The 11,285-nt window shown below is 49.4% G+C and overlaps 1 pseudogene; it reads left to right on the top strand.

Moving 5' to 3' along the window:
* The first annotated feature begins 2,903 nt into the window (after window positions 1–2,903).
* On the top strand, window positions 2,904–10,451 carry LOC142477127 (sodium- and chloride-dependent GABA transporter 2-like; annotated as a pseudogene).
* The last annotated feature ends 834 nt before the right edge of the window (window positions 10,452–11,285 follow it).

The raw sequence follows: 11,285 nt of genomic DNA on the forward strand, positions 1-11,285 counted from the left end.
TACCCCATGGTTTGATTAAAAAAAGGATATCAGGTGTGATAAGCCTCTAATGGGTACTTTAACCCCTAGTGTGCCTTAAATCACAAAGGGAGAAGGCCGCAGTAATAAAAGATGGTTCATGTCATAATTAAATGTTTTCACAATATCGTCTTGTTTTTCTTAAAATTAAATAAACAATAAACTTGGTCAAATCTTTTTAAGCTGTTAGCAATCAGATACCTTCTCTTTACATACATTTGTGTTAATTAAAGAATAGTTCATTCTGGTGATGGTGATTCAGTCCTTGTGAAATAATCTCTCGTGTTTTGTCATTTAAAAAAAAATAATATTTACTAGTTCATTGGACCTGCTTTGCAGTCTTGGGAAGTTTGTTGCAAATGGAAAAAGATACATAATATGTATAAAGACATACAATACAATACAAATACATTTTTCACCCTAAAGAATAATGCCATGCTTGTTTTTGAGTGCTTGCATAAGAGGTGTTTAGTTCCCCCTGATAGGTAATGGTCTCCATAAATCCTCAGTAGGTTTTTAAGTTCCCAAAGTTAACGAGTATATATTAAATGATGATATCCCTCAAATTCAACATTGAGCATAAATTAAACTTGTGGTTCTTGTTTGATTGAAAAAAAAAAGGGGGTATAACCTAAGATTCTAATCGATGGTGATTCAGAAGTTTGCTTGAAAAAAAAGGGGGGTGGGGGAGGGGGAAAATAATGTGTTTGTTACGGTTAAGTACAAATACGGATGGCTTTGAATGGCTTGTTTTTATTTCATATTCCGATAGTTTAGCGTTTTTATTTAATTATTTATTTTGTTGGCTACTGGTTTTAATTGATGTGTTGCCTAGTGGTTTCTTTAATTAATTGATTTGTTGGCTAGTGTTTTAAATTCATTGTTTTGTTGTCTAGTGTTTCAATTAATTAGTTGGCTAGTGCTTTTGTTTAATTCATTGGTTGCTTTTGTTTATTCAATTGTTTGGCTAGTGCTTTTATTTATTGAATTGGGGTGTTTAGGTGCTTGTGTATATGTTTTATTAATGTGTATTTTTGGCCTTCATGCTTTTTTATTAGGGTGACCATTGACTGCTATAGTGGCCTATCATGCCCATATTATATAGGTATGATATACCACTATGCCAATCAATGGGTTGCGGGTGGGTATAGTGGTCCCGGGGTGGGTCCCCAGGCCTCCCGGGTGGGTAGCGGGGGAGGATGGGTTAACCCCTTAATTACGATAGCGGTTATTAACCGCTAAGGTGATTAAGGGGTTAGGGGCCATTAGATTGTATTTTTTCTTGTATTCTTTCTGGCAACGATATGGCCCTGCAGTATGCTGACGAGGACGTCCTTTATGATGGCCGGGGTAAGTAGAAGGTTTATTTACTTTATTTATGCTGGCTGGCTAATGTTTGATTTAGTAATGAGCAAATGAGCTATTATCCATATCGGGATAATAGTTATTTTGACCATTACTGTACTGTATGTATTGGGGGGGGAGGGGGTTGTATTTATTTAAATGTTAGCCCAATATTTTTTCCCCACACGATTGGTACCGCAGGCCAGCGGGGATCCACGGGACCACCCGAGAGCCCACAGACAACCCGTGGGGACCACCTAAGGACCCCTGGACACCCACACCCTCTGGTATCAATCATGTGGGGGTAGAAGAGGTGGGTATTAGTGTTGTTGTGTTTTTAATGTTTATTGTGGGTAGCAGCTGTTTTAATATAATTGTTATTACTACTGTAGATAACCAGGGGGTCTCTGGAGCAGAACCGCGTTGATTTGAGGTCCGGGGACTCCCTGCTTCCTGAGATACAGGCCCCGTTATGGGGTGTCAATATCTCCTATGCATTTAAATCTCCCGCGTCACGTGACCGTGGGAATAAAATGCATAGGAGATATCGGCACCCCATAACGGGGCCTGTATCTCAAGAAGCAGGGAGTCTCTGGACCTCAAATCAACGCGGTTCTGCTCCGGAGACCCCCTGCTCATCTACACTAGTAATAAAATGTATATTAAAAAACATACATTTCGTCCGAGATTTGCGCAGGGAGAGGCGGCTCTCTCTGCAGCTGAAAGGAATCGCCAGGTAGGGCCTTTTCAGAGAGGCGATCATCAGGCCGCCGGTTACTCGCCCGTTTTGGGAATTTTGCTATCACAGAAAATCGAGGCTTCCTGAATACCGTGATAGCAACGCTCACAAAAATTGTGATTTAAATGGCCTGGCGATTTTTTTTTATGAACGCTTAGTGCATAGGCCCCTTAGTCTCGGGTCTAACAATGCGTTCAACTTTCCAAACAAAGCAGGTCCCTTCTTCACATGTACAGATATTTCCAAATCTCCCAGGTCCCTTCTTCACATGTACAGAGCTTTCCAAAGCTCACGTTTCTTCTTCACGTGTGCAAAGCTTTCCTAATCTCACAGGTCTCTTCTTCACATGTAAAGAGCTTTCCAAAGCTCACGTCTCTTCTTCACGTGTACAAACATTTCCAAACCTAATAGGTCTATTTTGTACTGAAAGCAGGAGGCTTTTAATCAACAGGCACCAAAATCCCGATTTCATGAGAAAGGTGTCAGTCATCGTATAAACACCCTAACCAATATAAGTATGTATCTACAATGTGCTGAAACTGGAGTATTATAGAAATGCTTGTTAAATAAAAGCTTCAGTCATATGGGCCTGCAATGCATTGTATAGTGATGTGTTATAGGAACTCAGGCAACCCAGGGGTTAAGTAACAAAAATGTGTATTTGTATTATAAGGTATTTACAGATTGGAGGGTCTGGGCTCCCAGCTGCCCTGTAACCCCTCTGCCCTTGCTGCTCTCACTGCTGGACCCTGGAATGTGAGGGCGGGGTAAGTTTAGAATTACCTCCTTCATCCTTTAAATATCCCTAGCCTAGTGTCTGGGGAGAGCGTTCAGCGTGCGCCTGCTCTCCCTGTGCTCAGCGTGTGCCTGCTCTCCCTGTGCTCAGTGTGTGCCTGCTCTCCCTGTGCTCAGCGTGTGCCTGCTCTCCCGGTGTCCTCTTTCCTGGTGGTCAGCGTGTGCCTGCTCTCCTGGTGCCCTCTGCTCTCCTGGTGTCCCGCTTCTGCCTGCTCTCCCGGTGCCCTCTGCTCTCCTCGTGCTCTCTGCTCTCCTGGTGGTATCTAGGGCACATGTAGGTTATCTTCTGAACCTTCACCGGTCACCATTGTTTATCCATAGGTGAGCGGCTACTTCTTCATTTAGAATCGCTATCTCCACCTGCACCATGTCTCCCTCCTGACTCTGCTCCTGTGGGGTTTTCCACTGCTCTTCTCCGAGCTGGGATTATTCACGGGATTTTTCAAGAACACCTCAGCTGTGCCGTATCCCTGGTCCACTCCTGGCACCTGGAGAGGTATTTCTGTGCTTGGAAGGGGGTAAATCCAGGCCTAGGGCGGGGGAAGATTTGTGACACGTCTGGCAGCTGTAGAGCGTCTGTCAGGACTAATAACCAGTTAAAGGGATTTGTAGAGGACAAGTCATAGAGTCATTGAAGACCTCTGTGGAGATGCTCTCTAAGCAGCTCTCAGCTGCAAATTTGAGCCAAGTATGCAGTGCCACACACACACTACTACACTGTGATGTATATACAGCATGGGCAGCAACAGGTCCAGCCTCCCCCTGTTTTGCAGATACGATGGATAACAAAGTCCCGGGAGAACAGGGGAATGGGGAGTTCATACCGGCCCAGCCTCCGATGGAGAAGGAGCAGGGTGAGGGGAGTCCCGGTATGATGGAGCGAGGGCACTGGAACAACAAGACGGAGTTCGTGCTGTCGGTGGCCGGAGAGATCATTGGACTTGGGAATGTGTGGAGGTTCCCATATCTGTGTTACAAGAACGGAGGAGGTAAGGGGGCACGTTGGGGTGAGGTGAAATGGTGGGGCAGTATGAACCATGGGGGTAGCATCTTGGTACCCGATATAATTAATTTTAATACAACGCCAACCATGTACACAGTGCATCCCCGTGGGAGAATGAATAATACTGGGAGTTACATATACAGATAGGGATCAGAGCCTTACAGCAAGAATAAACTGGTGGAAAAAATGGATCCCTGCCGCAAAGAGCTTACACTCGAACGGAACACATGCATGTTTCCTGTTAGGAGCTTCCCACAGTCACTATTATCTGTGTGGGTACGTCCGATGAATCCTGCTCATTATTAGCATTGGTCAGACAGTCTGACCAGCGCAGGAATCATCCAATGCAATTTCTGTGGGGTTTTTCCCTTTTGATTTTGCCGTCTATTTGTGAATTTGCATCTTTTACCAAAACAACAGCAAACTCATAAATGTATACATGAACCAATACACAAAGCTCTCTCTGAGGGGGCAGATACAATAAAAAAAAAACACCAGGATGGGACAGGAGCAAAGAGAGAAGGAAGCGTGGGGGGAGGGGGATGCGTAAAGATTATGGTTATGGGCAGAACATAAGGGGACTTGTGCGACACATGGAAATATGTCAATGGGGTTCTATAGTAAGTAGGACAGGAGGCAAAGTGTTCCCAAATGGTCCTTATCTGCCGTCACTGTCTGTGTTTCTCTAAAAGTTGTTGTAAGGAGAGAATGTGAAAGGCGCTGGAGGAGCCTCAGCATCCAGGTGACGTCTCTTGGTGTTAAGACTTTCAGTTCTCTCCTGTCGGTAATAAAGGTCCCCATTGATCGCTCTGTTTGAGCCGGTTTGAATGATTAGCTTAGTTCTGTGCCATTTCTCGGTAATCTGAGGCTCGTTAGCGGGATTATCACTGTGTATAACGGGACTTGTTTCGCCTTTACTTTTTTCTCGGATTTCTACCCTCACAGAATTCATGCAGAATTCATACAGACCCTTTTTTTGTGTTATTGTGCCAACTTGTTTAGCCATACATCCCTTCTGCCAGTGCCGTAGCTCCTTGCTGCTCGTATCATTAGTGGGTAATGGGTCACCTAATATAATGCATTAATTAGTCACCTAGTCACTTCTGCCCACGCAAGAATTAAATACTTGATGCCTCCTCAAGTGGCACCTTTGTCCCTTTTGAGGACAGTTTAAAGATCTGCAGAAGGGATCAGCCTATCCCTTCCACTCTGATTGGTTGTATGCTTGGAGGTGGGGTGAGGTGTGTGGGGGTGAGGAGGGAAGTGGAGGGAGGTGTGTGCGGGTGCAGGGAGGGGGGGTGAAAGTGCAGGGAGATGCGTGCAGGAGCAGGAAGTGTGGTGTGCGGGTGCAAGTAGGGGGTGCAGGGAGGTGTGTGCGGGTGTAGGGAGGTGGGACGGGTGCGGGGAGGTGTGTGCAGGGAGAGAGGTGTGTGCAGGAGCAGGGAGGGAGGTATGTGGGTGTAAAGAGGGGGGTGCAGGGTGTGTGTGCGGGTCGGAGTGAGGTGTGCATGTGCAGGGAGATGCGTGCAGGAGCAGGGAGTTGTATGTGCGGGTGCAGTGAGGTTGGTGCATGGAGGTGGGTGCGGATGCTGGGAGGTGTGCGCGGGTGCGGGTGCAGGGATATGTGTGCAGGGAGATATCGCAGGGCCAGCTTCAGCAAATGCGGGACCCTGTACAATATCCCATGCGGGGCCTCCCTGTCCCATGGACTCACTATTATCGGTTCTGCCCATGAAACATGTGGCCAAGGTAATACAGGCCACTGATAATAGTGAACACCAAATACAGTCTCCCCCCCCCTCCAAACTCTCTTTCCCCCCTTCTCCCAACTCTCTTTCTTCCCCCCATCCCAACTTTCACTTCCCCTCTGCCAACTCTCTCTCACACCACTCCCAAATCTCTCTGCCCCCTCCCAACTCTTCCCCCTCTCCCAACTCTCACACCTCTCCCAAATCTCTCCCTTTCCCAAATCTCTCACCCCCTCCATCGCTCTCTCCCCCACCCCCTTCCCTCTCCCCCACTCCCCTCCACCCCTCCAAACTCTCTTTCCCCCCTCTCCCAACTCTCTTTCTTCCCCCCCAAATCTCTCCCTTTCCCAAATCTCTCCCCCCCTCCATCGCTCTCTCCCCCCCTCCATCGCTCTCTCCCCCACCCCTTCCCTCTCCCCCCCTCCAAACTCTCTTTCCCCCCCTCCCAACTCTCTTTCTTCCCCCCCATCCCAACTTTCACTTCCCCTCTGCCAACTCTCTCTCACACCACTCCCAAATCTCTCTGCCCCCTCCCAACTCTTCCCCCCCTCTCCCAAATCTCTCACCCCCTCCATCGCTTTCTCCCCCACCCCCTTCCCTCTCCCCCACTCCCCTCTCTTCCCCCCACCCCTCTCTCCGCTCTTCCCCCCACCCCTCTCATCCCCCCACATCCCCTCTCCTCCCCACCCCTCTCTCCCCCCCCCTCCTCTCTCCCCCACTCCCCACCCCTCTCTCCCCCACTCCCCACCCCTCTCTCCCCCACTCCCCCACTCCCCACCCCTCTCTCCCCCACTCCCCACCCCTCTCTCCCCCCTCTCTCCCCCACTCCCCACCCCTCTCTCCCCCACTCCTCTCTCCCCAAGCCGGGGAAGGGGCCCTCCTCAGACAGCACAGCAATTGATTGAGAGACTGCAGCAGGCGCCATCAGGCTGCAGGAACCCGCGCAAAGGCCTAACCGGCAGTACCATTGGGCCGGCAAGCATCGCGATACCAGTGACTGCTTCTGCAGTCTCGCGCGGGACCCGCACGAGGGGGCAGAAAAGGAAGAGCAGGGACCAGGTGTTACCGGCCCAGCGTGGGGCCCTCTGCAGGAGCAGGGGAGGAGGTGCGGGTAGAGGAGCAGGGGAGGAGGAGTGCGGGTAGAGGAGCAGGGGAGGAGGAGTGCAGGAGCAGGGGAGGAGGTGCGGGTACAGGAGCAGGGGAGGAGGAGTGCAGGGGAGAAGGTGCGCGCGGGTGCAGGAGCAGGGGAGGAGGTGCGCGCGGGTGCAGGAGCAGGGGAGGAGGTGCGCGCGGGTGCAGGCAGGGGGTGATTTTAGGTGCAGGTGAGTGTGTGTGTATTGGTGCTCGGGGGTGATTTTGGGTGTAGTGACGTGGGTGCAGGGGGCGGGGTAATTTAGGGTGCAGGGAGGTGTGTGTGGGTGCAGAGGGGGGTAATTTTGGGTGTAAGGATGTGTGTGTGGGTGCAGGAGGTGGCAATTTTGGGTGCAGGGATGTGTGTGGGTGCAGGAGGGGCTAATTTTGGGTGTAGAGAGGTATGTGGGAGCAGGGGGTATTTTTGGGTGCAGGGAGGTGTGTGTGTGGGTGCAGGTGGGCTAATTGTGGGTGCAGGGAGGTGTGTGTTGGCAGTTGTTTTGATTTGCAAAGATCCTGCCCTGGCTGCTGTCCCAGCTTGTGCGGGGTACAGTCTGGGCTGGGCGGAGTTAAATGTAACCCCCCCCTTTTTTTTTTAATCTCTGCCCTGACGGCAGACATTTTTCTCAATGCCAGAGTAAGTGTATGACTAACCTGGACCAGCACCTAAAAACAATAAAAGTACAACAGAGAGACCCCGATACGGTGCAGAAAGTCGTTAATAAGGAAGATATGACGAAGTCAGCGTTGGAAACGTATCTCACAAAACGCCCAGAAGCAGTGGGGATCAAACAGCTCCTCACATAGATCTGTATATCCCTTCAGCAGTTCCTACTAATCTTTTGAAACTGAATATTTAGTATCCATGTGTAAAGATGGTTACTGTTTGCTAACAGCCTAACAGCTGTATTGATACGGCCCAAAAATCTCCAAAGTCAATTCATAAAAACAAGATTCAATAAAAAAAAAAACACAAACACAATAAAAGACACATCATCCTGGCTCCAGATCAAAATATCATCATTCAACGTCGCCAGAAAACAAGGGTTCACTGAGAAGGTATTGTGGGACCCTTGTCCCCTGCCACTCCTAAAAACAAGTTGGCATAGTTCAGGGGGAACCTTGTGTCCATGGCAGTGCCACAAATCGGTTGATAAAAATCTTTGCCAACCCCCCATAAACTTGTGCGTAAGTATAAAAAGATGCAGTTTAAAATGAATACAGTCTGGAGTGGAGGGATGGTGGAATCGTGTACAAAATGGCCAGACAGCCCTCCAGCTCGGATCCTGCTGTATGAAAGTATAAAGGGCGTTTTTTATCATGTCGCTCATCTACAATTTATCCTATTCAATCAAGGACACACTGTTTAGACTAGAGCAGGGGTGCGCAAACTTTTTTTGCTGCCCCTTTCCCCCCCTCTCCTCTGTTGTTGCACCCTCCCTTACCTCAAATGACGCCGCAGTGGCATTCGACGTCACGTTACCATGGCAACCGTGACATCACATGACCCCCGTGTTGCCGTGGTCACGTGTCCTGAAGACGGCTGAATCTCAGTATTTACAGGTCGCAGAGGCCTTGCGCTGTCCCCCGGCATTTAACGTAAATGCCTTGGGGACGAGCGTGGGACCTCTGCAACAGTCCGTGCCCCCCCAAAAAATCTCCAGTTTGCCCACCGCTGGACTAGAGCATGGTAAAGTAGCCACATATTTTTAGAGCAAGAGATCTATACAGTGTGATAGATTGGCAGTGAGGGGTCAATATCTGAAATTGAGGGTCTGCCTGGGGGAGAGTTAAGAGACTCTTGGATTTTAGGCAGATGATGGAGCAGGGATGGGCACCTCCAGTCCTCAAGGGCCACCTACAGGTCAGGTTTTCAGAATATCCATGCTACAGCCAGGTGGGTTCTCAAAAACTACTGGACACAACGGTGAAAGGTGCGACATGCTGTACGCACGCACGCACACACACTGCTCTCTGCTCCATGCTGTTTCCTCCTATCCACGACCCCACCCCTAGGCTTCTGACATTTCCTCCTGATTGGCTGCATTACCCAGCAGCAGCCAATCAAGATGGAGGAAGCTGCCCATCCCCCTAGCAACAGCTCTGCTCGGAGAAATCCAGCGGCCCCCCCAAGCCGTTCAGGTCACTGTGCAGAGAGGTAATACCGGACACATACATGTCCAGTATTACCTCTCATTATTTACTGGACAGAGAGTCCAAATACAGGACAGTCCGGTTCAATATCCTGGTCATCGACCCCCTCCCTTCCAAAGAACTGGAGTTAGTGAAATGAATCAGTATTGGGAGTAGGTTTAGAATTTGGGTTGGTTAGGTCTCCTATTGGAATTTTTCATGTGATTGTTCTGATAACAACTACTTATCAAAAGATTGTCTCCTAAATCTGATCTAAAATTGAAATCTTTCCTATATTTAACATTTTTATAGTTTTGCTGCTTTTTTGCTTCTGCAGCATGTCATCTTTATATCTTGTTATCTTGTATTAGCTCACGAGTGTAAGCTCTTTGGGCCAGGAAATAATAGTTTCAGAGTCACTCCTTCCCTCAACTGATCGCTGCACATTAATCAGAGATTTATGGTCAAGTGACAACCTCAGATCCTCTGGGACAGGGTCAGCTGGTCCTAATTCTCACCCTATAAAGTATAGGATAGAAAGACCATTGACCTTTGGGAATGAGGACAGGCTGAGGTTGGTAATCTGGAGCGCACCGGATTTGGGTGATCATAAAGTGACGTCCATGCTCCAGATTCCCAGTGCCAGGCTCAGTGTGACACATCCCAACGGATTTCCTCACGGAGAAAACTGCACCAAACGCTATAGGAATAATAAGAGCTGGGTAGGAGAAATAAACCTTAAACTCTACATAATGTTCATCCATTGTTCCTTATTTTATAATCTCTTTGGGTTCCCTTAAGTCTACACAAAACATTTTTATTTAATTTCCATAAACGCATTATCTTCTACCATTAGCTTTTTTTTTAGTATCCAGCACCTCTTCAGAGAAGGACTTCGTCTCATTGCCCTAAGTGCAGTTGCCTCTTGTACCAGTTATTATGTATGTGGAAGATGTATTTGTTTTGTATCACATATATAAATGTTAAGTACATTATATAACCTGCTGTGAAGATGTTGGATCACCATTGGATGACATGATAGTGATAGGCAACTGTGAAAACAAAGCTGTGTGCCCCCCTCTTCACATGCTCAAACTGATCCAGAGCCCCAGGCTCAGACAGTCCTGGTTTTTCAGCTTTCTGTATACAGCTCTTTGCAGTTCAACATGGGGATGGAAGGTGTAAAGTCAGGAATGGCTGAGCCAGGATCAAGTCGTCAGATAACCCCCAATCAGTCTCACTCTCACTCAAAACCTACCTGTCCCCTCACTCTGTTACTGTCTGTCCCTTTGCTCCTTGACTGTCCCATCCCTGTCACTGCCCCCCCCCCCTCACTCTTTGACTGGCCCCCCTCGCTTTGTCGCATTCCCATTTGTCTCTCTATCTCTCACTGTCTCCCCTCAGGTGCCTTCTTCATCCCGTACCTCATCTTCCTCTTCACCTGCGGGATCCCCGTCTTCTTCCTGGAGACGGCGCTGGGACAGTACACCAGCCAGGGGGGAGTCACATCCTGGAGGAGAAATCTGCCCCCTCTTTGAAGGTTGGTTTGTATATAGAAAGAGACCCCCCATATAGCACACCCCCCTCCTCTATGAAACAAGTCATTTCTCACTATCACACTGTCCCTCACTCCTCCGCTCCCCTTGCCTCATCTCTCTTCCCATTCTCCGATCTCTGTCACTTCCCATGTGTTTTCCCTTTCCCCTTTCTTCCCTTTCACTGCTCTCTACTTTTTTTCTTCTCTCTCCCCACCATTCTCAGTCCCTCTCGCTCTCCTCTTTTTAATAATCTCTCTGTCGCTCTTCCACCTCCTCTCTCTCTTCCTCCTTCTCTCCCCCCTCCTCCCTTTCCCCTTCTATCTCTCTCCCTTCCCCTCTCTCCCACCCCCTCCTCTCTCCCCCCTGCTCTCTCTCTCCACCACCTCTACCTCTCTACTCCTTTCTCTCCTCTCCCTTAACCCCCTACTCTCCCCCTCCCCCCGCCTCCTCTCTCTTCCTCTCCCCCTCCCCTCTCTTTCCTCCCCCCTCCCCTCTCTTTCCTCCCCCCCTCCCTCTCTCTTTCCCCCCCTCCCCTCTTTCCCTTCCCCCTCCCCTCTTTCCTTCCCCCTCCCCTCTTTCCTCCCCCTCCCTCTCTTTCCCCCCCCCCTCCCCTCTCTTTCCCCCCCCCCTCCCCTCTCTTTCCCCCCCCCTCCCCTCTCTTTCCCTCCCCCTCCCTCTCTTCCTCCCCCTCCTCCCTCTCTTTCCTCCCCCCTCCTCCCCTCTCTTTCCTCCCCCCTCCTCCCCTCTCTTTCCTCCCCTCTCTTTCCTCCCCCCTCCTCCCCTCTCTTTCCTCCCCCCTCCTCCCCTCTCTTTCCTCCCCCCTCCTCCCCTCTCTT

Source organism: Ascaphus truei, unplaced genomic scaffold (assembly GCF_040206685.1).
Source record: "Ascaphus truei isolate aAscTru1 unplaced genomic scaffold, aAscTru1.hap1 HAP1_SCAFFOLD_1969, whole genome shotgun sequence".
Classification (NCBI taxonomy): Eukaryota; Metazoa; Chordata; class Amphibia; order Anura; family Ascaphidae; genus Ascaphus; species Ascaphus truei.